Raw genomic sequence first — 25947 nt, 5'->3', positions numbered from 1 at the left:
TAATATTTAGAATTCTCTAAACACATTTTTGTCTTCCTACCTTCCTATTTGTGCCCTACTCCCTGTTCACTGAGAGGCCCCCGTTGTCTCAGGGAGGATTAGGGTTGCTATAGCATGAATGAGACAAAAAGATGGAATCGGCATTCTGCCTATTTCAGTCACAGCGGTTATAAAACATGAAGTCCTTTGATTTATAATAGCTTTTTAAAAAGGTTTTTGAGGAGGAAAATATTTTTTCCCTAAACTTCTGAGTTTTGGTTTATCCATACATGAAAGTTCTAAAAAAACAAACAAAAAAACCCCAAGAAAATGAGGAATTTGTGGAAAGTATAAATAAGGGGTGAAAAGAGGTAGAGATGAGGAGCTTTAATTAATTTAACTATTCTTGACAGAATGGAATTCAGTGGGGGAGAAACTAAAGGCCATTCCTTCTGCCTTTAATAGAGACTCAGAGTCAGACTTTCTCAGATTGACTTTTGGCTTCTAAGTCTACTAGCTGAGAGTCTTTAAGACAGATGCCCTACTTAACTGTAAAAAGAAGATAATAATATTTTCCACCTCACAGAATCCTGAGGACTAAAGTAGTTAACACGCACATAGCACTTAGAACAGAGTCTCATAACACAGGGAAGAGCTCAGTATTTACTAATTTTTATGACTATCTGCATAACCACCTCTCATTCATTTTTTGAAAGTGTTTAGGTGTCATATCTCCTCTCTGAAAACTTTAAGGTTATTCCTTTTCTAATCCCTCACCTCCCAAACACACAAGGTATTTGCACCTTTGTTCTTTGTATCTATTTGAATTACTCAGTATCATGAAGACATTTACTGCCTGTCCAAAATTGGAAGATGGGTAAAATTTTTCTCAATTACTTCTAATTTCTTCTGAACAAACAAAGGTTTCTGTAATGACAGTTTTTTAGAAATATATTTAAATCAAACTGTGGGTTGGTAGAATTTTAAATCACAAGTAAAGTTTATCTTCCTAAAGGAACTTTAAGAGGCACATTGTTAATTTTTAAAAAAAAAATCAAAATGAGAATTTATATGCTATTCTTGAGCATTAAGCTTTTATAAACTAAAAATTTCTCTAAGTGATTTATTATTATGCCCTTCTTACGTTCTGAATCAAATGTTAATGTCCTCATCTTATACTTATGGCATAATTATTATAAGAACACAAAATCATATTCCAATTATTCTCAATTGCATGTTGCTATGACTTTTTCCCTCTGAGAGATTGCTTACTTAAAAGTACATCACATGCACTTGTGGGAACTTCTAGAAATCACACTAATTAAGTGCACATGGAAAAATTACTTCGTGTTCCAGGGTTGATTCATAAGCTATCCTTAGATAATAGATTAGCACAAGTGGAGCATGAACAATAAAATAAACCATCACTCAAAGGAATGATAAATTTTAAACCTGTGCACTGAAAGGTAATGCATACACCTTATAAGATTGCTACTAATCATTTATTGTATAGAGGCTTTAAAAAAATATATATGTTGAATCAATAGTCACAGTTTCTGGAATCCTTTATAATTTGTCTAACAAATTGCTATTGATATACATCAGAAGACAACTCTGGAGGTTAAGTTTCTAATCATCAACGAGAGTGGTTCAGCTGTAATTTAACTCTCCAAGACACAATTCTATTTTGGGAAAGTGTTGAATTTCATCTTTGGTCTTAGGAGTTAACATATCTGTGATCTAAATACTTTCATTAATATAACAAGGATCTTTTGCCTTTATTTATGAAAAACTTCTTTCCCTTAATCACCTTGGTGTTACAGTTGGAAACATAGAATGTTTACATAAATATTCATTTCCTTTTCAAGTGACTGTGTTGCAAACCTAAATGTATTAAAGCATACTTTTTTTAAAAAAAGATTTTACCTTTAAATAATCTTTACGCCCAGTGTGGAGCTCAAACTTAACAACTCCAAGATCAAGAGTCACATGCTCTGCTGGCTAAGCCAGCCAGGTGCCGCCTATGAAGCATACTATTTAATCTCTATTCTTGGAATATCTCCCTCTTCATATCTTCCTACCAAATATACTTTCCTTTCTGCATCAAAGCACCCCCCATCTCACTTTCTCCCTGAAACTTACCATATTAAATGTCAACAAAACTGTAATGCTTTTCATCCTAAATCTCACAAAATGAGCCAGTTTCGTGTAAAAACATTAATTTTTTAAAAATAGCCCTCCCTTCATCCACTACAATAACCTCACTCCTACTATAGAGCTCTGCCCTTTATAGCCCTTAGCATCTATTTTCTCATCAACCTTTACCTGTCTTGCATTCCATTCTCTCAGGGCTTTCAGGTGATGATTATATCATTTGAAAAACTAATTTGAACTAATGTACTGAAGGACTAATGCTGGTCATGTGATAGGATAGGTATAAAATACAAAATCTGAGAATGTATGAGCTCAGAGTGCAGAGGTCATCAGTCATCAGGCAAGGGAACTGGAATGAAGTAGTCAGAATCTACCAGTTAGGAAAAAGCTTTGTTTCTGGTCTGTTTTATAGCCTGTGGCATATATTTTAAGTTTGGTACTTTAAAGAAAATAAATTTAATGACTGGTAAAATCCTTTATTTAGAGAACACAAGTTAAAAAAATCTCACGGAATAAATAGGTGTTACTGGAACTGAAATTTAATGAATTATAATTAAGTGGCTATTGTAATACATGCCTTCTCATTAGATATTACTTTCCTTGAACATTCTGACGCACCAACTTAAAGGCCAAGTGACTTCATTTTTCCCAGAATGGCAATTTCCCAGCATAACACACCCTGGAATGTATTATTGTGGTTTCAAAATGGTCTGTGTAGTGGCAAATTTGTCATAATTAAGATGTTTGCAGAAAATAATAACAGCCTATTAAAGTATTAAGTGAAAGTTATTCCTAATTATAAATGTTGACATGTGTGAAGATTTATGTACATAAGTATATATAATTTAATATACTTTTGCATTTATATTTTATACTTACATAATTTCTAAAAATTTATATAAATACACATATATAATTCCTACAGCTTTATATATATTACATAACTCAAACTCATTTTAACTTTTTCCAAATTTAGTTCATACTCTTTTCACCATGCAATTTATTTAGCTGATATTCTCCTTCTTAGATGTAAAGCTTCAGAGAGGACTGATGAACCAAAAATAAGGTAAATTAAGTCTTCATGAATTTAAAAAGAAAGTAAACTAATACCTATGTTAGTAGGGGTAGGGAGTAACAGGTGAGTTCTCACATAACTTGTGAAGATGTAGTTATTTTTTTTCCTTGAGATAAAGTTAGTCTTTATAGTAAATGCCTTAAAGTTGTGCATACCTTTTCCATCTAAAAAATCTCCTTCTAGAGATTCATCCTAAGGGAATTAGATAAAAGTATATAGTTGCATAAATAGGGATGTTCATTGTAGCATTGTGTATCACATTAAAATGAAGCTAATCATCTAAAAGTACAAATGGAAGAGCTTATTAAATGTATTATGATATACAACTACAATGAACAATTCTTCTTTAAAGTGATTATGCAGATTACATATGCTAACATGGGAAATGTTTGTGTTCAGTGAAAAAAATCAGATTACAAATATTACAAACAGTGTGACTCATTTATACTTAAAAATATGAATTTATATGTTTATGCACACATACATATGTACACATATTTATATGCACACCTTGGTACATGTGTATGCATGCATTTCTTTATGCATGAAAAGTCTACATTTATTGCACTGTTGGATGAATTTTCTTTTTTTAATGTTCATTCATTTTGAGAGAGAGAGACAGAGAAAGAGAGAAAGCAGAGGAGGGAGAGAGGAGAGACAGAATCCCAAGCAGGCTTTGCACCATCAGAGTAGAGCTCAATGCGGGGCTTGTACTCACGAACCATGAGATCATGCTGAGCCAAGATCAAGAGTTGGATGCTCAATCGACTGCGTCACACAGGTGCCCCTGAATTTTCCATGATGAAGGAAATGTTCCATATCTCTGCTAATACAGTAGTCCCTAGCTATTTCTGGCTGTCGAGTACTTGAAGTATGGCTAGAGCAAGTGAGGAACAGAATTTTTATCCATTTTATTTTAATTTAAATACTGTATGTGGCTAGTGGCTACCATATTGGGCAGCACAGACCAAGAAGGGTGTATACCATAACAGTGGTTATGATTTGCTATTGTTTATTTTCTTCTTTTTGACTAAGTTCTAAGATTTACAAATGACCATGTATTACATATGTGATAAAAAAAGAATAGGGGCTCCTGGGTGGCTCAGTTGGTTAAGCGACCCATTTGGGCACAGTGCATGATCTCACTGTTCATTGGTTCGAGTCCCGCGTTGGGCTGTGTGCTGACAGCTCAGAGCCTGAAGCCTGCTTTGGATTCTGTGTGTCTGTTTGTCTCTCTCTCTCTCTCTGCCCCTTCCCCCACTCATGCTCTGTCTCTCTCAAAAATAAACATTTAAAAAATTTTAAGGAAAGAATAAGGGTTCTTTTTTGAGAAGTCAAGGAGGGAATTCAAGTGTAGGTCTCAGAGTCTGAAGACCTGGATTTGAGTACTGGTTCTGCCATCTATTGGCTACACTAATTTTTACTTAAAAATGTTAAGCCTGTGCGATACCTGCAGCACCCCTTACAATATTATCATTTCATGGTGTTTTGTTTAAATTGGTTAATGTTTGTGACCAATGAGTTCATTTAGAGAAAGTTAGGAGTAAAGTAAACTTTATGTTGTAATTTCTACATAGAGAATGAAAGGATGGATAATAAAGAAAGAAGAAATATAAGAATAGTGAAACCAACTATGATCTGATGTTTATGAAATAGGAAACAAAAACTAAAAGTTTGCATAGAGTGAGAGAAAAGTGGCCAAAAAGAAAACGAAATTACTTGAGACAGAGTCATTAATGTAAATGAAATTGTTGGCATGTGTCTTACAGTTAACCGTTAACCATTTTAATAAGGCATAATAAAAGCAAAAACATTCATCTAAGGATATCTCACTGATTAGAAGAGTTATCCAAAATATTAATAGAAGCCATGCACTCATTTAATTAAATCTCACTAATTAAATTTTAAAATCCACATGACTGCAATGAAAATGTGGCATTTTGTTTGTCCAGCATATAATAACATGGTAGTTAAAAAGTAGTTTTCTGTTTTAAGAGCCTGGAGAAGGATATTCGTGAGATAATATTTTGTAAATTCAGAAGAACCCTACTTAAAGAGTTCTTAATTCAGTGAAAAGGGTCATTGCTTCATTCAACAGAGATGCTCTGATAGTTTTTTAAAAACATAGCAACACTTTAAAAGCATTTACTTAGAAGTTAGATGAACACCAAAGTATGGATTTTATATTCATAAATGAAATTAGGCATCCAGTATAATGGCACTTGGAAGCCAGCATTTAAAGCAACTCAAAAAACTCTGTTGCTAAGATATCCGTAGGGGAATAATGTTTTTAAAGGTTACTGAAAGTATCTTAGGATACTCTTGTAGGATTCAAATAAGAAGCCAAAAGAAATAAACTATAATTATGAAGAAAAATAAAAGATAAAGATGTTTATTAAATACATTAGGTATGAGAAAATTAAAAGAATATCTCAGCTATCCAAATGATTAGATTGAAGTGTTATTATTTACTTTTATTCTCTTTGAAAAACTCATTTGTAACCTGATTCATCTAGGTGACTACAAATGGATGAAAGACCAGAGACAGCCCTAAAATATATGAGAAAATAGGTAATTTTCTCAACTGAGAAGTTTCCAATTTGTAACTTCCAATTCTTTCCTCTTATGTTTTTTAAGGCATTAGCTGAAGTCATCACAAGCCACTAACAATTATTTTCAAGCCCTGGGGAGACTGGCCAGATGCCAATGGGCTACGTTATAAGTGCTTATAACCACAGGGAGGAAAAATAACAATGTTAGAAACTATAGATTCATTACATCAACTACATAACTCAAGAAATATTGATATATATTTCAAAGAAATAGATTTATAGCCATTTAGATCTTGGATTTAAAAATAAAACAATTTGGCCCTTTTTCTTTCTTTGATGTTAAAAGATGACTATAGCAATTTTTTCTAAGCATTTACATTTGAGAAAGAGATTTTAATATTATAGTGATCTGTAGTTTATAAAATATTTTGCATGTTACTTTATTTTTGCCATAAAACTATGAGTTACGATTGATTAAGATAAGATGAGAATTTTACAGCTGAGAAAACTCAAGAGAAATTAGTAAATTTATCTAAGGTAATTTATCTAAGTGGCACTGGTGGGGCTTGAACCTTGGTATCTTGACTGTAAGACTGGTCTCCTGGCTTTTATGACCACTTTGAGGCAGAGTCATACCAGGTACATAGTTGTTTATTGATCCAAACAGCTTTGCTTAATATATTTCCAGATCTTAAGGAATGAAGGCTTGATGTATCTTTTTTCTGCTTCACCACTCACCCCTTCCCACTCCTAATAGCATAGGCAGTATGGCTCCTTCCTGGTACTCAATTATTCTTGTTTTGAGTTAGGCATAGACGCCCTTCTGTTTGGAATATAGCAGATTATTACCATGTACTTAAAAAATAAACTCCAGTCTAGACCCACTGATTCTTTTAACAACATGCAATATGAAACCCACATGTAAGCATTATTATAAACCGCTGTCCTGAAATGTCAGGAAACTATTGTCCCAGGGATGGCAAATCATCAGAGCCACATAATTACTTAGTTTTAAGGCAAAACTTGTAACAGGAAAGAGATATTTGGTGTGTCACTTGTAATTGTCTGGTTCTTCTCCTTTCCTGACAATTTTTACACTAAAAAGAACAAATCCTTTACATCAACCAAATGAAAACTCAGCCTGTGATTGATCAATAAAGTTATCTGTGGTTGTATAACACTATTGCAAATAATAAGTTTGGGATTCTCCAAGTCAAGGGTAAAGCTGTATTTACTTGTGTGTGTGTGTGTGTGTGTGTGTGTGTGTGTGTGTGTGTTCAACAATTATATCCTTGTTTTCCATGAGTTTTAGAAATGTTTTCATTTCCTTTGGTAGAAGTGATGGTTAAAGCCCAGATATTGATCTCCAAGATTACGCACACAGTTGAAGCTTTTCCAAATGTGTGATGAGGCAAATGAGAAGGTGAAAGGGTGAATTGTTGTGTTGCCTTAATCCTTATGAACAAGTGTTTATGAATCAGCATTCATAAGGCATGCTTATCTCTTGGAAGTAATTTCACAAAAGCTATTTCCAACTTGTAAAATAATAATCATGTGGTGCTGAGGTACACCTTTTAATTTAGTCAGGCCTCTGTAGGGTAATGTTCAAATCTGGTGAATCTGAGCTGTGATAATGACTCTTTTTAGAATTCTGACAGAACATACATTTTCCTTATAGGGTAAGAAAAACCAATGGGAACAATAATTTTTGAACAAGTCATTTTAGTTTTCATGTTAATATTTATAATGCTACTAAAGGTGACATTGAAAGAATAAGCATACAATAAATACAGAATTCATGGTCAAATTAATAGATGAATTAGCTTTTAATGTTTGAATATCTCTTGAGCACTTATTATGTGCTTAGCACTAAGCTAAATGCTTTATCTACATTATGTTGGTTACCCTTCATTAATAATGCTATGAGTTTAAAAAGGATTATGTCCATGTTATACATTTATTTTCTATATTAGCATTTCCCAGTATGTTCCATAGATCATTAGTTCTAAAAGTTGTCCAATGAAAAAAAGGTCCCTGTGATCAAAATCTGTATCATTGCTCCTCTTGAAGATCTAAAACATACTTTATGAAGGATATGGGAATTAACAATATCAAAAGCCTGAAAACCAATATGATCTTTTCAATAGCTATCAAAAAATAATTTGACAAAATTCAACGTCCATTCATGATAAAAGCTCAACAAACTAAGAACAGAAGGGGACTGCTTCAACCTGATAAAAGGAATTTACAAAAAAACCTAGAGTTACCTATCACATTTAATGGTAAAAGACTGAATGCTTTCTCCCTAAGATTTGGAACAAGGCAAGGGAGTTCCCTTCATTACTCTAACATTGCCTTGATGATTTCAGCAGGTGAAATTAAATAAGAAAAAGAAATACAATTAATCCAGATCATAAAGTAAGAGGTAAAACTTTCTTTATTCATAGGTGACATGATCTCCAACATAGGGAATCCTGCAGTTTGCAAAAAGTCTCTAGAACTAATAAGTGAATAGAGTAAACTTGCAGATAAAATATCAACAAAAATCGGGGCACCTGAGTGGCTTGTTTGGTTAAGCATCTGACTTTGGCTCAGGTCATGATCTTGAGGTTTGTGAGTTCAAGCCCCACATGGGGCTCTGTGCTAACAGCTCAGAGCCTGGAGAGTTCTGTTTCTACCTCTCTCTGCACCTCCCCTGTTCACACTCTGTCTCTCCCTCTCTCTCTCTCAAAAATAAATGAACATTAAAATATCAACAAAAATCAACTATATCTAAATACTAGCCATGGACAATTGCAATTTGAAATGGAAAGAAATTATTTAAAACAGCATAAAAATCATAAAACATGAGACAAACTTTTAAAATGTATAACATCTGTGTGCTGAAAACTACAAAATATTAATTAATGAAATGAAAGAACAACTAAGTAAGTGAAAACATTTATCAAATTCATAGATTAGAAGCTCATCTTGTTATGATGTCAGTTCTCCCCAGATTTATCTCTAGATAAAGGGGTGGGAGAACACAGGGAAGTAGTCTTTTAGGCAAAATGAAAATCCAGGGGAAAAGCTTTGAGGTTTACTATTTCTAGCATGTTTCATGAACAAGAGGCTAGAATAAGAAGGCCAATGGGGCTGGAGCAGAGGCAAGGAGGAATTAATAGTCAAGAAAAATAGCAGGCTGCTATAAGGCCTTATATTAAGAATGAGAAGTTGTTGGAAGTTTTCTGAATAAAGACATGATAATATCTACAAGAAATGACAAGTGTTGGCCAGGATGTGGAGAAAAAGGAAACTTGGTGTACTGTTAGTGGCAATGCAAACAGGTGCAGCCACTGTAGAAAAGAGTACAGGGGGGCAGGTTCCTTCAAAGGCTAAAAATACAACTACCCTATGATCCAGTAATCACACTACTGGGTATTTACTCAAAAAAATACAAAAACACCAATTCAAAGGGATACATGCATCCCTTTGTTTATTGCAGCAATATTTACAATAGCCAAATTATGGAAGAAGCACAAGTGTCCATTAACAGAGGATGGATAAAGAAGATATAGTAAATATATTTTCAGAGGATTCAGCCATAAAAAAGAATGAAATCTTGCCATTTGCAACAACATGGATGGAGCTACAGTATAATGTTAAGTGAAATATTGTCAGAGAAAGACAAATACCATATGATTTCACTCATATGTGGAATTTAAGAAATAAAACAAATGAACAAAGGAAAAATTCAAAGAGAGAGAGAGAGAGAGAGAGAGACAGACAGACAGACAGACAGACAAACCAAGAAACAGACTCTTAACTGTAGAGAACAAACTGATGGTTACCAGAGGGGAAGTAGGTGGGGAAAACAGGTGATGGAGATTAAACAATACACTTATGATGAGCACCGAGTAATGTACAGAATAGATGAATCACTGTACTGTACACCTGAAACTAATATAACGCTGTATGTTAACTATACAGGAATTAAAAATTTAATTAAAAAAAGAAATTATAGGCTCTACTTATCTTTTAAAAGGCTTACTCTGGCTTTTATATTGACTATATGAGAACAAGGAGTTAAGCAGGAACCATAAGAAGGCAGTTGCAATAATCCAGGTGAGAGACAGGTGTGGTGAGAAGAGGTTAAATTCTGAATATATTTTAAAGAAAAAGCCAAAAGTTATTGACAGATTGGATGTGGGGTATGAGAGAAAGATAAAATTTTTTGGACTGAAAATCTGAACTGATGTAGTCGTCATTACTGAGGAAGGGGAGACTACTGGAGACACTGGTTTGAAACAGGTTGAAGAATGGAATATCAAGAGTTCAATTTTAACCATATTTAGTATGAAATGTTGTTTAGACATCCAATTAAGGATGTCAAGTAAGCAGTTATATATATGAGTCTGAAGTCAGAGAAGAGAAATAGGGGTGGGATATAAACTTAGAAGTCACCAGCAGGTAGATGACATTTAAAGCTATGTATCTTGATGAGATTACAGAGATATTCAGTAACTCAGCTTTCAGGCATTCTAATGTTGCTAGGTCAAAAAGATTTTGAGGATCCAATAAAGGAGTCTGAGAAGTGGCCAGTAGGGTAGGAAGAAAACCAATAGACAGAGTTTCCTGAAAGTCACTGTTTAAAATGCTGCTCTTGGGGTGTCTAGGTGTATGAGTCAGTTAAGTGTTCAGACTCTTGATTTCTGCTCAGGTCATGATCCCGGGGTCATGGGATCGAGCCCCATGTTGGGCTCCACACTGAGTGTGGACCCTACTTAAGATTCTCTCCCTCCCTCCCTCTGCCCTTCTCCCCCACTTGTGCACACACACACTCTCTCTCAAATAATAATAAAAAAAAGAATTAAAATGTTGCTCTGAAGCTAAGTAAGATGAGGAAAGAAAATGAACCAGTGTATGTATTTAGAAAAGTGAATGCCATTTGTGTTCTTGATAAAAGATAGCTGGGGAAAGGAAAGTACAAAAGACTGATGTGAGAAGCCAGGATGTTTTTTTGCTTATAATCCATGAGAAAGAAAAATAACAATAAAGCAGGAGAGGGAAAAATTACTGGAATGACAGCCTGAATTGAAAAAAAAGTCATGAAATTGGGCGATCAAGTGCAGGGGTTGGTCTTAGGAAAAAGCACAAACAACTCACAAATAGGAACAAGAGAGAAGTCGGAATATATGCTGTTTACAGGAAACAGCTTATGTTCATTTGTTACTATTACTTTTCTTAGATTCCTATTTTATCTTTGACTTATGAGTCTTTATTCAAAAAATAGATTAACACCCTTTAATTTTCTACATATTTTATTTTTCTACATAATAAAACAAAATGGCTTTCTAGATTCTAGAATACCTCCTTTCAGTCCAAAGAACTTGCCTGAAGACCAAGCAATTCCAGCATGCTGCAAAACTATTCCAAATAGCAAAAATAACTAAGATTCATATAGGACATTCCATGTCCCTTTACTGTTTTTCTTAACTAAGAAAAAAGTAACCAGAAATCCCATAACTGGGATGTGCCAAGATAATATTCCTTTTACTCTATGTTACTTATATCAAATACAATCTCCCTGTATATTAAATATCCTGGGACAAATATACAGGAAGATTATATTTCAATGTTCAGAGAGATAATATTTGACATTTGTTATATTTGGGCCAAATAACATACAGTTGTTGTCCTCTTTTCCTATGATTCATAAATTGGAGCAAGTAAGATTATATCAGTCAACTATTCAGGCTTTTGAAATATTTTTATTTATCAATAAATAATAACCTAAATATTAATAACCTAACATGCTGGAACTACCAGTTTCAAAAATTCAAGTGGCCTTAAATATAAATGAGGAACTATGTTATTTTTCAAAGATAGTGACTTCTAAATTTGTATCTCCCACCTAGACCTTTCTAATTTACTGACTATATATATGTATATATAAATACAGGCACATAAATTTATATATATGTATATAAATTGCCAGGAGAATGGCTTGCATACTAGCTGTATTCGAGCTTTTAGCTCAGTAAATTTCATCTGGTAAAAGAAAAAAAAAAAAAAGCTAATATCATATGTACTCTGATGATGCTACTGAATGCATGACTATACAGCAGCTTTATTCATAAGGTATAAAACATTGCTAATTTATCTATTAGTAAAATTTAAACTAAACACAATAAAGAATAGTGTGAAATATAACATTAAATTAATAAAATTACCAATATTTTTCAGATCCTAAGACATAATCTTTTGGTTATTAGTGAAATTTCTAGGAAAGGATGCATGTTAGTCTGGGACATGACTGACATTTCCTTCTTTTTACTCTAAAACAGTTCATTTCTTTTCTAGGGCTCACTTAACAAAAGTGGCTTATATTTTCTCACAATTCTAGAGGTTGCAAGTCTAAAAGCAAAATGTCTACAGGGTTGTTTCTTAGGCCTCTCTCCTTGTCTTGTAAGATGTGATCTTCTCCCTGTGTTCTCTCTATGTTCTAACCCCCTATTCTTGTAAGGACACCAGTCATATTGGCTTAGGGTCCACCCTAACAAACCCATTTTAATTTAATTACCTCTTTAAAGGTCCTATCTACAAATAAAGTTACATCCTGAGGTACTGGAGGTTGAGCTCCAAAATATAAATTTAGGATGGGGGTCACAATTTGGCCCCCCAAAAAACACTCTAGCTAGTTACAAGGAAAATGCATAACTTGGAAAAGGCCTTCTGGTATTTTTCTTTTCTGAAGTCATAATACATGTTTTTTTTTTTTTAACATTTACTTATTTTTGAGAGAGAGACAGAGAGAGAGAGAGAGAGAGAGAGAGAGAGAGCAAGAGCGCATGAGCAGGAGAGGGGCAGAGAGAGATGGAGACACAGAATCCGAAGCAGGCTCCAGGCTCTGAGCTGTCAGCACAGACCCCAACGTGGGACTCAAACTCATGGACTGTGAGATCATGACCTGAGCTGAAGTGGGATGCTCAACCGACTGAGCCACTCAGGTGGCCCTGAAATCATAAAATCTTAATTAAAAGTTAGGCGCATCAAATTAATCCATTGAAATTCTTTTTATTACAAAAATTAAAATTCCCATTCCTAAAATTATCACTCAGTATCGCTCTAAAAACTAAAATTGGTGAAATTTATTTATGAATTATACATATTTCTTTATAACTTACAAGGCATTTCCATACATCTGTTATTGTTTGAGTCACACAACTCTGGGAAACTGACACAGAAATTTAGAAAATAGGACTAGGTCTAAAACTTCTCTTGTTCTTCATACAGTGGCCATTTAACTACATTATGTGACATCTATAGAATAGAAGAGGACAATTTATGTGCACGAGGATTTGGGAGACTCAAAAAGTCAGCCTAAATTATAAGGTTTATCTAGAAGAATGACCTAGGCCTAAGCCCACAGTTACACAGTGTTTTTTCAAAGACCGCAGAATGGTTGTACCTATCATATGGTGGCAGAAGTGGGGTGAAATTAAGAAGGGACAGGCTTATTTGTTAAACTGCACTAAGCTATTCTCCTAACTAATCTGATATTATTTAGCATATAGTTTACAACCAGATTTTCCTAACTCTGATAAAGTAATTTGAAAGCTTTGGCCAATGTTTAAAAGTTCAGATGACTTCTAGTAGTGAAGAGTGACTCTGGTAAACTAAAATTTTGTACTTTATTTTTAAGGTTGCAGTTTAAAGAGCAAAGCACATTAATAGGATCAGTGGCAAACACATGGCATTCTCCTTCTTTGGGGATGTCCCTGGAGCTTCATCACTCAGCTTGATCATATTAACTGAATCATTGTTCCATTCACTGAGCCAGTGTGTTCACTGGCTAAAAATTCACAACTCTGCCAACTGTGGCTACCACCATTATGGTGTGCTTTTTCCTGTTGGCTAATTTGCTTTTTATTAAGGAAAACTATAGAACATTGTAATTGAAATTTCTTTATGTAAATTCAGGAAAATTCTTCATGCTAGTTTTTTCATATTGAATTATTTTACCCTGGGGATAAACTCAGGACCTGGCAAGAGGGATGAGCAGAACCATCTTTTAGAAGAGAAACTAAATTTATACTACATGAAATGAGGAGAAAACTTCTGATTAACTAGGCATCAATTTCCTCATTCTCTTGAAGCACCAATAAAGTAAAGGAATAAAAAGAGAACAAAAAAAAATGAAGGGAGATAAAGATGATGGGAGATTTAAATGGAATTCTCTGGGTGATAGAAAGCAGATGGAGAGTGGTGTTCAGTAAATGAAGCTAAAACGTGGGTATACACATAGGACGTTACCCAGAAAAAAAATGTTTTTTGTCTTTTTTTTTCTTCTTCCATTTTTCTTTTTGGTTTAATTTGCCCTACAGAAACATGGAAAGATTTAGGGCATTGAAGCACAGGGTACTGGGGAAGTTGGTAGTGACACTCAATGCTAAAACCAAGGAAAATGGTTGAAAGTAGCTAGATCCTCAGATTTTATCTATTCCCCCACACTTCTAAGCTAAGTAATGCCCTCCCTATTTTCTTCCCACCTTCTACCCTGGAGGATATCAATGCTTCAGCTTCTAGATAATTTACTACATCCCAGAGGCTTTGGAGCACTAATCAACATGAGGTATGGGAAAGGAAATGGGGCTGAGGCCAAAAAGATAAGTCAAAATTTTTATACTGATTGGTGGGATTCTGGCCCCCTTCTGGACCCTACTCCTGGAATATAGGTGTTGAGACATATACCCACCCAGTTAGAAGAATAAGAGAATACTTCTCTGGAGAATCAAATGACCCCCAAAGAAAAGACTTAATGAAACTGACATTGAGAGATCCTAATTAAAAAAAAAAAAAAGCCACACCCTATTCATCATAAACACATAGTGCTTCCATATAACATTCTAGTGACTTATACTTAAATATGAAACAGACAGCTGAGCATCACAAGACATTGAGTAAAGTCTTCAACATGAAAGGCTGACATTAGACAAGATAAAGAGAAAATGAAACATCTAAAGAAAACAGACACTGAAAGGAGCAGAACAAACAGACACTGAAAGGAGCAGAACATAAGTATGAAAGGAGCTTGCATACTTATGTAAGCAGAACATACTTACATAAGGAGTAAGAAATACATACTTACATAGTATTCTCAGAAAGGTAACAGATGATTACTGCTAACTAAAATAAGAACAACATGCTATTGGAAACACAGGGAACAAGGAAGGCTTAGGAATAAAAAATAAGATAGCCCAAAGACCAATTTAATAGAAGATTTGGAAGATGATATTGAAGACATTTCCTAAAAAGTAGAGCAAAAAAGTCAAGGAGATGGGAAACGAGATGAAAAACAATGAATTTAGAGGATCCAACAAAAGATCCAACTTGCAAGCAAGAAAATGGAGGGAATGAAATCATCTAAAGAATTACACAAGAAAATTCCCCAGAACTGAAATGTGTAAAGAACAGTCCAGGTTGGAACAGGGTATAGAAGAGAAATTAAAAGCAGAGAAAGAAGAAATTGATGATTGAACACTCAAAAACAGTACTGAAAAACTACAGTAAATTTAGACAAATGAATAATAAAAACTGGCAAATGAACACTTTAAGTAATTACTAAATCCAAGAAAAAATGAAAGGTTATAGAGATGGAAGGAAGAATTGCTGTGTTCTAGTTGGCCTATGATGGCAAAATGTATTTGCGTGTTTGAATAAATTTGGGTGTTTGAGAAAAGTAAACCCCATATAAAAAGGGGATGCAAAGGGGAAAAGAAGCAGTGGCAGCAATGACACTGCTATACTGAGATAACAGTAAACAATATTATTTAGAAATACAGAAATAGCAGGGAAACATACATTTAGAAGAATTCAGTATTTGGTTTGGGTGAAGAAGATAGGCATTATTATAATTACTTCAGCAAAACTTGCCTTAATAAAAACTATGTACATATATTTGATAAAAATAAAAATCTAACACAAAAAGGAAAATCCAAGATTATAACAAGGGGTAAGAGAGACTAGAAAACAGTCAAGATGCACATATTTCATCTATATGTAAACTTTATATATTATAAAAGAACTTTTAAGTGTAAAGCTGGACTCTATTTGTAATAGTTTTTTTTTAGTATGATCAAATAATATTTATCTTACTTCACATTAGATTAATGCCTTCATTTATGAAATTTCTGCTTTTGTTTGACATCTTTACACTTACACACGTACTACCTTTTATTTAAAAAAAAATTTTTTAATGTTTATTTAGTTTTGAGACAGACAGAGACAGAATACAAGTGGGTTGGGGCAGAGAGAGAGGGAGGCACAGAATCTGAAGCAGGCTCCAGGCTCTGAGCTGTCAGCACAGAGCCTGACGCAGAGTCCGAACTCACAAGCTGTGAGATCATGACCTGAGCTGAGATCGGACGCTCAACCGACTGAGCCACCCAAGCGCCCCAACACACATACTACCTTTAAAAACAAAACCAAAAGACCCAAACTGTCATACACATTCTACCAAATTAATAATAGTAACTTTAAGAATATAGTTCTGTAAAACTTTGTTTTCAAGTAAGACTAGGCTTACTTCTTACCTTAGTCATTGGTTGTAAGGAATACAGACTCACTCAAACTAATTAATTAATGAAGAGAAATTCATTTAAAGGATAAAACACTATTTAAAAAACTCAGGGGCAGGTTTTTTGAGAGACTGGAACAAGGAAACAGAATGCCATCAAGATCTAAGGCTGTTGATTTCATTCACTCTATTCTCTCCCTCTAGGACCAAAGAGACTTTCATTTCTTCATTTTTTTATGTGCCTGAATCAATTTTTTTCTTTCTCTGTGGAGATTTCTGTGTTTCACTTATGCAAGCTCAAACATGGCCATTCCAGGGTCAGCTTTACATGGTCTCCCTAAGTGGCCCAAAGCTGCCAAGTAGAATTTCTAAATTCTAATTCCAAATGTTTGGAAGATGAATCTGATTGGTTCATCTCAAGTCAAGTACCTATAATTAATACAATCAGCTGTGGGTTGTGTTTGAGGGATCTGTCATGTGACCTGACACTCACTGACAGGGACCATGGAACGAGAGAAGAGATTAACAAATAGGCAAATTGACTAACACACTTGCTCTACCTTTCCAGCTCTCTTGATAAGGACTCAAAAGGTTTCTTTCCACTCCTAACCCGTTCCTCCAAACAAAATAGACACTCCAAATTGGATTGACTGACAGGTATCCCAAATGAAGTGGTGAAATGAAAAAAGCAAAAGAATGTATGTCTCTCTTGTTCTTGAATTTTTTTCTTCACACACATGAAAGTTCTAAATCAGGGAAGTTATAGGAAACTTCTTAGTATTATTTTTCATCCTAGAGACATTCCCACAATTGACCAGTATTTTAAGGCCAATATGATTCCCTGGTGATGTGAGTTATTACTTGATTTTCATTATGGCTATTGATGGTATGACAGTAGATGCTGTGTCACAGGAAAAGTTTCCAGAAGTTATTGTTCATGCTATTGTTGTTTTGCTTTATATTACAGGATTAAAATTACAATATTTCCAACTATGTGAAGCAAATTCTTGCATTCCCACCTATTTTATATCCTATGTAGATAAGTATTAAGGAACAGGATTGGCATGAGTGATGAGCTGGAAGAAATACATTAGATTCTAACACAGGAGCTATTTGAACTAGCATTATGTTAGCCGTCATTAAAAATATCCCATATGCTCTTTTCTTGATAACTGCTTTCATTTCCTTTCGAAGCTGAAAAAAGTAAAATTATGTTAAATGACACTTATACCTTGGCTTTTTTCCTTAAGGATATTAAGGAGAAATTCCAAGGAGAAAGAAACTCTTTATGTGTGGGAAGAGATGTGAGAACACATGTGATTATAATCTCATTGCATTCCACATCTTCATGGACAAGTTAAAGAGTGTTTTTTTTTTTTAATGTTTATTTATTTACTTTGAGAGAGAGAAAGAGAGGGCGTGCGAGCAGGGGAGGGGCAGAGAGAGGAGAGAGAATCCCAAGCAGGCTCCGTGCTGTCAGCACAGAGCCCAGCATGAGGCTCGATGGAGGGCTTGATCTTATCAACCATGAGATCATGACCTGAGCAGAAATCAAGAGTTGGATGCTCAACTGACTGAGCCACCGAGGCACCCCCATGGACAAGTTCGTTTTGAGTAGGCAGTTGCTTATTTTATAAACTTAAAAAACCATCTGAGTTTCCTGGCTATCTGGCTGAAAATTCAGAACAACTGCCTGCGGATTTTATAAATTTAAAGTAGATGGATTAGTGAAGTGTGGATAAAAATGTAACAAATAGCAATTATCTTTGTTTCTTCCAAGATATTATTGTCAAATCTACCTCAGGCTTCTATTTAACTGTCGCCAAGCAAATATTACACAATTTGCCAGATCATCCTTTACTAGAGCTGAATGATGAATGGAAAACAAAATAGAACTAGTCCATGACATGATGACTTCATTACAGTGATTATTTTTAACCACTTAAAGTTAATTTTATTCATGTGTCAGGTATTGTGCTATAGTTTCACAGCCATTTGCACATTTAATCTTCTTAATAACCTCCTAAGGTAGGTATTATTATCTTCTTTCAAATGACATAGTCAGAAGACCTACACCAGGTCATGTTATGAATAGTTGGTAAAGTAAGAAATGAAGTCAAGGTTTTACGATTCCAAGGAATATCAGTGTTTTAACATATTAACTGCAATAGAAAAAAACTTCATAGAGTTTCTTTTCGGCAGTAGCTGTGAGAAATGGCATGTCTGTATATTTGTGTCATATATTTATTCAGATCACAATTTGCATGCTTACAATTTCATTTGAGTGTCTACTCCTTGGTGACAATTTCGTCAGAAACAATTGCCTCCTTATAGGCTTGCCCACTGGTAATTCAAAGACATATTTCAGAAGCTCAGCTACCTAAGTCTTTCAACAGAAAGGGTTTTTATAACTTCATTGAGTAATATACACCTCTTCCCCCCTCAAATTAAAAAAATATATTTATCTTTTCTAATTAAAAAATTGTCTATTTGAGTTAACTCATGCAACTGCTCTAAGGTGACTATAATCTGAAACTTTGGAGAACTCTCAGAATCAAATCAGTGTACTCTGGTTGAACTTTGGTTTTTCAGTTAATTGTGCTTAGCATGCAACTCAGGTTGATAATCTTGTCCGTGTTGACACTAAAATATCTGCTTAGTGATATTATGCTGCCAATTATAACAATTTTTGTAAGTAATAAACCAAATTTAGCTCCTGATAGGAAAACTATTTAACTCTTATCATTAACACTTCTCAAAAAATGTTATTATCAACATCATTTTTTAATTTCCTAGCATTTTGAGAATGGGAAAACTTTTGTTCAAAATTAATGGCTCAACGTGTTATTAGCTATTCATGAACTAAATGAAAACCTGCAAGACTATCTTACATTTCTAAAAATATATAGTGTAAATGTGACCTCTTGTGCCCTACACTCATACTGAATCAGGCTAGATTAATAATAATGATAAATACCATTTCTGGCCACTCAATTGTTCCTTAAGTTAATACATTGAGTAGTATCATAATTGCGACAATCAATATGTTAAAACAGATTACTTTTCATAAGTTTTATTTTACATGTGGTGTGTTTCATTCATACCAGAGTCAATGTACTACTCTTTTATGTTGAAGAATTCTGATGAGGCAAAAAAACACTATGTAAAAATAGCATAATTCATCTGGAGAGTTTATAATGTAGAGAGATCTATAATTCACAAGGTTTCTATTTTTTATTCTATTTTATTTTATTTATTTATGTATTTATTTAATTTATTTATTTATATCTATTTTATGTGGGTTTGTTTATCTACTGTTTAATTAAGAGGCTGGACTTAGGCTGTGAAATTTACTTGTGAAATTGTTTTATAACATAAAATAACATGCCTTTACTTTCAGCATTCTATTCTGTATACTATGGTAAGAAAAAAATGGACTAAAACCAGAATATTAAGGCCTCTTTTCTTTTTTCCCCTCAGGACAGCAACAAAGTTATAATACAAAGAAAAATAAGAATAAGGAGAAAGATATTTGTGAAGGCACAATTCAGATTCAGAAATCTGTCCTTGTCTGAAGCATTACAACAGACACAGCATGCAGGCAGGATCTTTTAAGGGAGTCTCCTGTGTCATCAAGGCCCTAGATTACATCATCACTGATTTCATCTTTTCCATCTCCCAATTTTAATGTCTCTGCTTTTCCAAAGGCTGCTGTAATTTATCCCATGGGTTCTCAAAATAAGTGACATTTAAAATAGAAACATGGCTTCTGTGTTTTCTTTATTGTCTTTGCCATTTGTCGATACCACACCTATTTGAAGTGATAACAGTACCTTCTGTTCCAGTTCCAATGAAAATGCTCTTTACATATCCACTGTTTTGTCAAGAACTTTTCTGATTCGTAAAATGAAACACTAATAATACATTTATGTTGCTTTAGTGTGCAATTTAATCAAAATGAATTTTGCTTAATTTATGAGACAAGAGCTATATTCAACATAAACATGCCAGAAGTGTTTTGCGTCATGCGATGATCCTTCAACTATAATTTTATTTTTCTTCTTAGATCAGACTGGAGCAACCCCTCCCTGAACATGTTTTAAAGACAAACAAAATTACAGTAGCTCTTACTTTCTAATATGTTCACTCCTTCAGGGTTTTGAATCCAAAATTCTTGAAGAGGCTAGTAAGTCCCAGCTGAGAATCATGTGCCAAGATGTTCAGTGACTTTTTTTTTTCTTTAAAGACACAGATAGTAAGGACAAGAAACAAGTTTTAGCTATTTGGGAGTGTTTCATTAAAAAAAATCTAGAAGGTGCCCCCTTGGAAACAGGTGAATTATCATTTCAAATCTACGTAAGTTATCTATCTGAAAGTAGGAAGGGACTTAAGAAGTTTCAGCAGTTCTCAAATGTGTCTGCCATGTGGTGCCAATTCAGGTAGAAGTTGTAACTGGTCTCTGGTAAAGAGGTTAAACACTCCTTTTCAGGGACTATTCTTTAGTGAATCTAACTCTTTTGGTGTTAAATAGCAATTTTAAGATAAAATTATTTGACGCTAAACTGTGGTTATTGCTTTTAATGTCCTCCCTTAGCAAAATATAAAGTTGGCAATTTATATTGACTCCTTCACCTTTTTCCTGGAAATTTTACTGGGTCATAAAGCCCCAAATAAGTAAGCATTGATCTAATGGAGCTTCTGCCTTTCTACAAATAATTATTGAGTCTCTGGGGACAGATCATGAACATGACACACAGATGTTGAAAGGAGCTTAGAGTCTAGTGCTAGACACAAACGATGATATATAAAGATTATAATACAGTGGGATAAGTGCTTTTAGGGAGAGAGAATACTGGATGGACCATATGAGCAGGGCACCTAACCCCAGTCTGGGGAAGTCAGACAAGGATCTCTGTAGGAAAGAGATACAAAATATGAAGTATAGTATCAATATACTTTTTGATTTCCTCACAGGTTTTGTGAGGAAAGTAACTCCTTCAAGTACCTGTCTAGGTACTTGGAAAATTAAACCAAAGTGTTGCTTTATCATCATGGAATTAGAGCAAACAGGTATAACGAGGGCCTGTTGAATTTTGATGTAATAATCATGCCCCAGCTAATACAACAGTTTTTTAGTGGGCAGATATCAATTTCTCTAGACACAGGTCAGTGGGATAACATTTTTAAGGTAAGAAATGACATTCTCTTTTTCTGCCTGTCTCTCTGAAAGTGAAACTTGCCTCACCTTCCTCCAGACCCTGAATTTACTGTCTTAGGGTCAGTAAATTACTGTCTGAATTTACTTTCTCCCTGACAGGGAGAAAACTGGGAAGTCAGGAACCTCATCTCTCTGGTTTTGGTTTTCAAAAATCATCAGAGAGGATGTACGTAGGTGCCTCTGGAAAAATCACAAGACAATGCCTGGGGAATAAAGCATTGAGGGTGAAGGGGTATGTTCCCTGAGACTGAAATATTGTTCATATAGGGTTGGGGAATGGAGGCCAGAGTGGTAAGGAAGAGGAGTCTCAAGGGGAGCTGATAAAATTTAAGTTTGGAGCCTCCTAGGGAGAGAAGCCTTATATCTCTTCAGGATCTCAAGGAGGTGAAAGGACCCAGAAAAATAAAAGACTGGAAATATGCATAAGGAGGGAACCTCAAATGCCCACATTACCCAGAAGTAGTTAGGAGAGCCACAGGACCTGGAGGCACTTGTGGAGAGAAACAAGGACTGTACTGCTAACTGGACTTAGGTGGGCTTCCCAATGCCTTGAGACCACATAAACATGACTGGTATAGAACTGGTATGGCTGTACTGGTTGATAAATTATCAAAGTACTTTGCATTCACTGATAAATAGACATTTACCCAGAATCACCTACCCTCCCCAAACTAAAGGATAATGCCTCAAGTAGCAGAGGAGGCTCCAGGATGTTTCATAAGCACTAAAGCCAGTATCTATATCCGTTGTGATTGTTTGGTGTATTAGTTATCTATTGTTGTATACACTTCATTCCACAACCTGGCAGCTTAAAACAACAATAAACATTTGTAATCCCACATAATTTCTCTGGGTCAGGAATTTGGGAAAAACTTAGCTGAGCTGTTCTGGCTAAATATATATCATCAGTTTGCACTCACTATGTCAGCTGAGTCTGAAGTCTTGACTGAGAATAGAGGACAAGTTCTAAGATGTGTCACTCACATGGCTTGCAAGTTGCAGGACACCTCAGCTCCTCACTATGTGGATCTCTCTGTAAAGCTGCATGATTGTCTTCATGACATGGGAGCTTTCTTCCCCAGAATGAGTGATCTAAGAGAGAGCAAGGCAGAAGCTACAATGTCTTTTATTACAGCTTCAAAAGTTACACTTCATCATTTCTGAAATACTGATAACACAGGTCACCCATATTCAGTGTGGGAGGGGCCATACATAGGGTGCTAACGAGGAGGTGAAAATCATTGGGGACCATCTTGAAGGCTCCTATCACAGTGACCTTGCCCCATGGTTTGTTCAATATTCTAAATATCACTTTCACATTAAGTTAGAGTAGCCTTGAAACAGGAGAAGGCAGCAATGCAGGGGCAAATTCCAAACTGAGATTAAATTTTTGTCTTCTTCCAAGAAGATACTCAAATAGAAATTGAGTTTTATAAAAATGTAAATTTTGTTCTTACACACCTGAATTTGTGCATTGAGATTCATAGTTTCTGTGTCCCGTGTAACTGTTCCCTGAAAATAACCACTAAAGTTTTTGTTCACCACTACTCTTTTGTTGCTTTAATTCTTTCTTTAAAAGGTACGGTCCTTCAATAACTTTGCTTATTCATTTGATTCTGGGAAGCACTCTGCCTTCTCCCATTAGGCACCGATTTCATTATATCATTCATTCTGGCAGGCCAGGATATGAAGCACGTGTAATACCCTTTTTAGAAGGGCATCTGTGCAGTGCAGCAAATGCTAACTAGGACCATCTTGGCATTCAGAAGGGAGAAGTACAGGTTGACAGTGAGGGCCTTTGGATTTATGCACCATTCATATTTCAGACCTGTAATTAATTTTGGTTTTTGGTGGTAAAGTATTAATAAAATTTGGCCTTACTTAAGTTTATTAACAAGCAATCATCAATGGTAGTATGGCAGCTACTCAATGAATTATCAAGGGGCATTGTGAGTACAGTATCTTTGGAATTCTCCAGTACTTTATGGAGATCTTGAGTTCTAGAATTTTAAAACTGCTGCCATTTTTCAATTATACTGTTATTCTTGGAAAGATGTTTAAAAATTCTAAATTACTTGTATATATTTGGAATCCTACTGAAAAAAGAAAGAAATATGAAATTCTAGGTAATTTATCAATGGCAGTGGCATGAATTCCAATACCAAGAAAAGAATGAATAATTCCTGATTAGTGTCTCATAAAAAAACAAGCAAATTTTCATGTCTCTGTGGGCTATATATAATCTACCATGTTTTTTCTTCAATACAAAGCAACTATTGCTGACCTAGTAATCATATGCGGGGAGAAGACATTCTGTGGAGTTGAAATGAAATTTCCATGCCTACTAGCTATGTTAAACAGCTTCTGGGTCTAGCTAGTTTTTCAAGAGACTTACTTCTGAACAAAAAATGGAAGATTACACCCAGAATGGAATAATATTAATAATAGCTCCTGTGGCAGCTAGGGAGGGGCACCGTCAGAATCTCGCTTCAATTAAGAACTTGCTATTCAACTGCAAGGGAGTTCAAGGAAGCTGACAGCCTCCAGTTATTAAAGCCTTCAAAATTTATCTCAGCTTCTGAGCAGGCAGCCCCTAGCCAACAAATGAACATGTGGTAGTTCTGGGGCCTGGTCATTTCTGCCCAGTGTAGGTTTCCTCTAATGGGTAATCTTTGCTCAGGAGCTTTTTTACTGAATTGGCTAATACTTTGTCAGATCTAAATCATGGCATGAGCCTCCTTCTGTCCAATCCAACTTCCTAGTCTCTTTTCTTTCATGGGCATCAAATAGGCATCGTCTGAAAACTTTCCCCACCCAAGCTTTCCCTTCCCAGAGTACCAAAATGACAAAGCTACTTTTTACTAAGATCCAGCTCTGGGAAGGGGCATATCATAATTTATTTGGGCGAGTTATTTAACCTTTCCAAACTATTCCCTTATCTGCAAAGTGGGGTTGTTGTAAAAACTAAATGAAATAATCAACAGAGCAACTTATAAAGGGCCTCGTACACAGTAAGTACTTAATAATTGGTATATAATTGTAGAGTATTATACCACATGCCAAACTCTGTGTGAGAAATTCTGTGTTTATTACTTGTAATCCTTGTTATAATCAGCAAGTATTAATATGCTCATTTGACATATGAGGAAAGTAGGGTTCAATGAAGTTAAAATAACTTGCTCAAATTGCTTAATCACATAGCTAGAATAGGCGACCTGGGGTTAGAGAGCAACGTACATATGTGTTGGCAAATAATCCATGGCTGTTACTTTGGAATGTAATGAAACTGCATACCTTCTATGACATGGTATGTACAATTTGTAATTAATACAAACTACTTTGGGGACTTTCACAACTTTTAAGACTGTACACTTAATTCCACCACATATAGGACATTAAAATCTGTCAATGGATGTCTAAGACTAAGCATTTGTCTAAAAGCTTAGAAGAACAGTATATGTCACTGTTGCTCTCTAATGACTACTACTGAGTTATTCTTATAGAATGGCTCTCAGTCTGGGTTTGTCTGATGTTTTCTCAAGATTAGATAGAGGTTATGTTTAATATTCTATACTCTTGCTATTGCTAGAAACTGCATCAATTGAAAACACCCGCCTTTGACAGCTGCAGCTCCCACCCCACCCACAGAAATGCTCAAACCCATTATTAAAAGATGAAAAAGAATCTGTATTGGAAGTATAATGGCAGAAGGAAGTTAAAATATTCTATTGCTCAAAAAATCTCCAGTGAGATGGCAGCAATTTGAACTGAGTTGCAGCTTTAAAGCACACTTACATTGTTCCCTACCTCACAGTTCTAAGATAAAGAACCACAATGAGATATCACCTTACACCTGTCAGAATAATTAAGCTCAAAAAGACAAGAAATAACAAGTGTTGACAAGGATGTGAAGAAAAGGAACCCCTGTGCACTGCTGGTGGGAATGTAAGTTGGTGCAGCCACTGTGGAAAATAGTATGGTGGTTTCCCCCAAATATTAAAAATACAATTACCATATGATCCAGTTAATTCCACTGCTGGGTATTTACCCAAAGAAAACAAAAACAATTCAAAAACATATATGCATCCTTATGTTCATTGCAGTATTATTTACAATAGCCAAAATATGGAAGTAACCCCAGTTACATCCATCTATGGATGAGTGGATAAAGAAAATGCACAATTAATACACAAGTAATAATTCTTCATTACTTAGCCGTAAAAAAGAATGACATCTTGCCATTTGCAACAACTAAATGGACTTAGAGAATATAATGCTAAGTGAAATAAGACAGAGAAAGACAAATACTATATGATTTCACTCGTATGTGCAATCTAAGAGACAAACAAGCAAAGAAAAAAGGAAACAAAAAAGCAGACTCTTAAATACAGAGGATGAATGGGTGACTGCC

At 34.9% G+C, this 25947-nt stretch overlaps 1 long non-coding RNA gene across 1 annotated transcript in view; it reads right to left on the bottom strand.

The window, feature by feature from the left end:
* The window catches only part of LOC106973369 (uncharacterized), an 83827-nt gene that overhangs the window by 51568 nt on the left and 6312 nt on the right, over window positions 1-25947 (bottom strand). The window contains exon 2 of the long non-coding RNA XR_001429984.3: window positions 22521-22628. This is a non-coding gene — a long non-coding RNA (uncharacterized LOC106973369). The remainder of the gene's footprint in view (window positions 1-22520; window positions 22629-25947) is intronic.

The sequence above is a fragment of the Acinonyx jubatus genome, chromosome F2, assembly GCF_027475565.1.
Source record: "Acinonyx jubatus isolate Ajub_Pintada_27869175 chromosome F2, VMU_Ajub_asm_v1.0, whole genome shotgun sequence".
NCBI lineage: Eukaryota > Metazoa > Chordata > Mammalia > Carnivora > Felidae > Acinonyx > Acinonyx jubatus.
The sequence above is the reverse complement of the archived record's forward strand: the minus strand, read 5'-3'. Positions and strand labels throughout refer to the sequence as shown.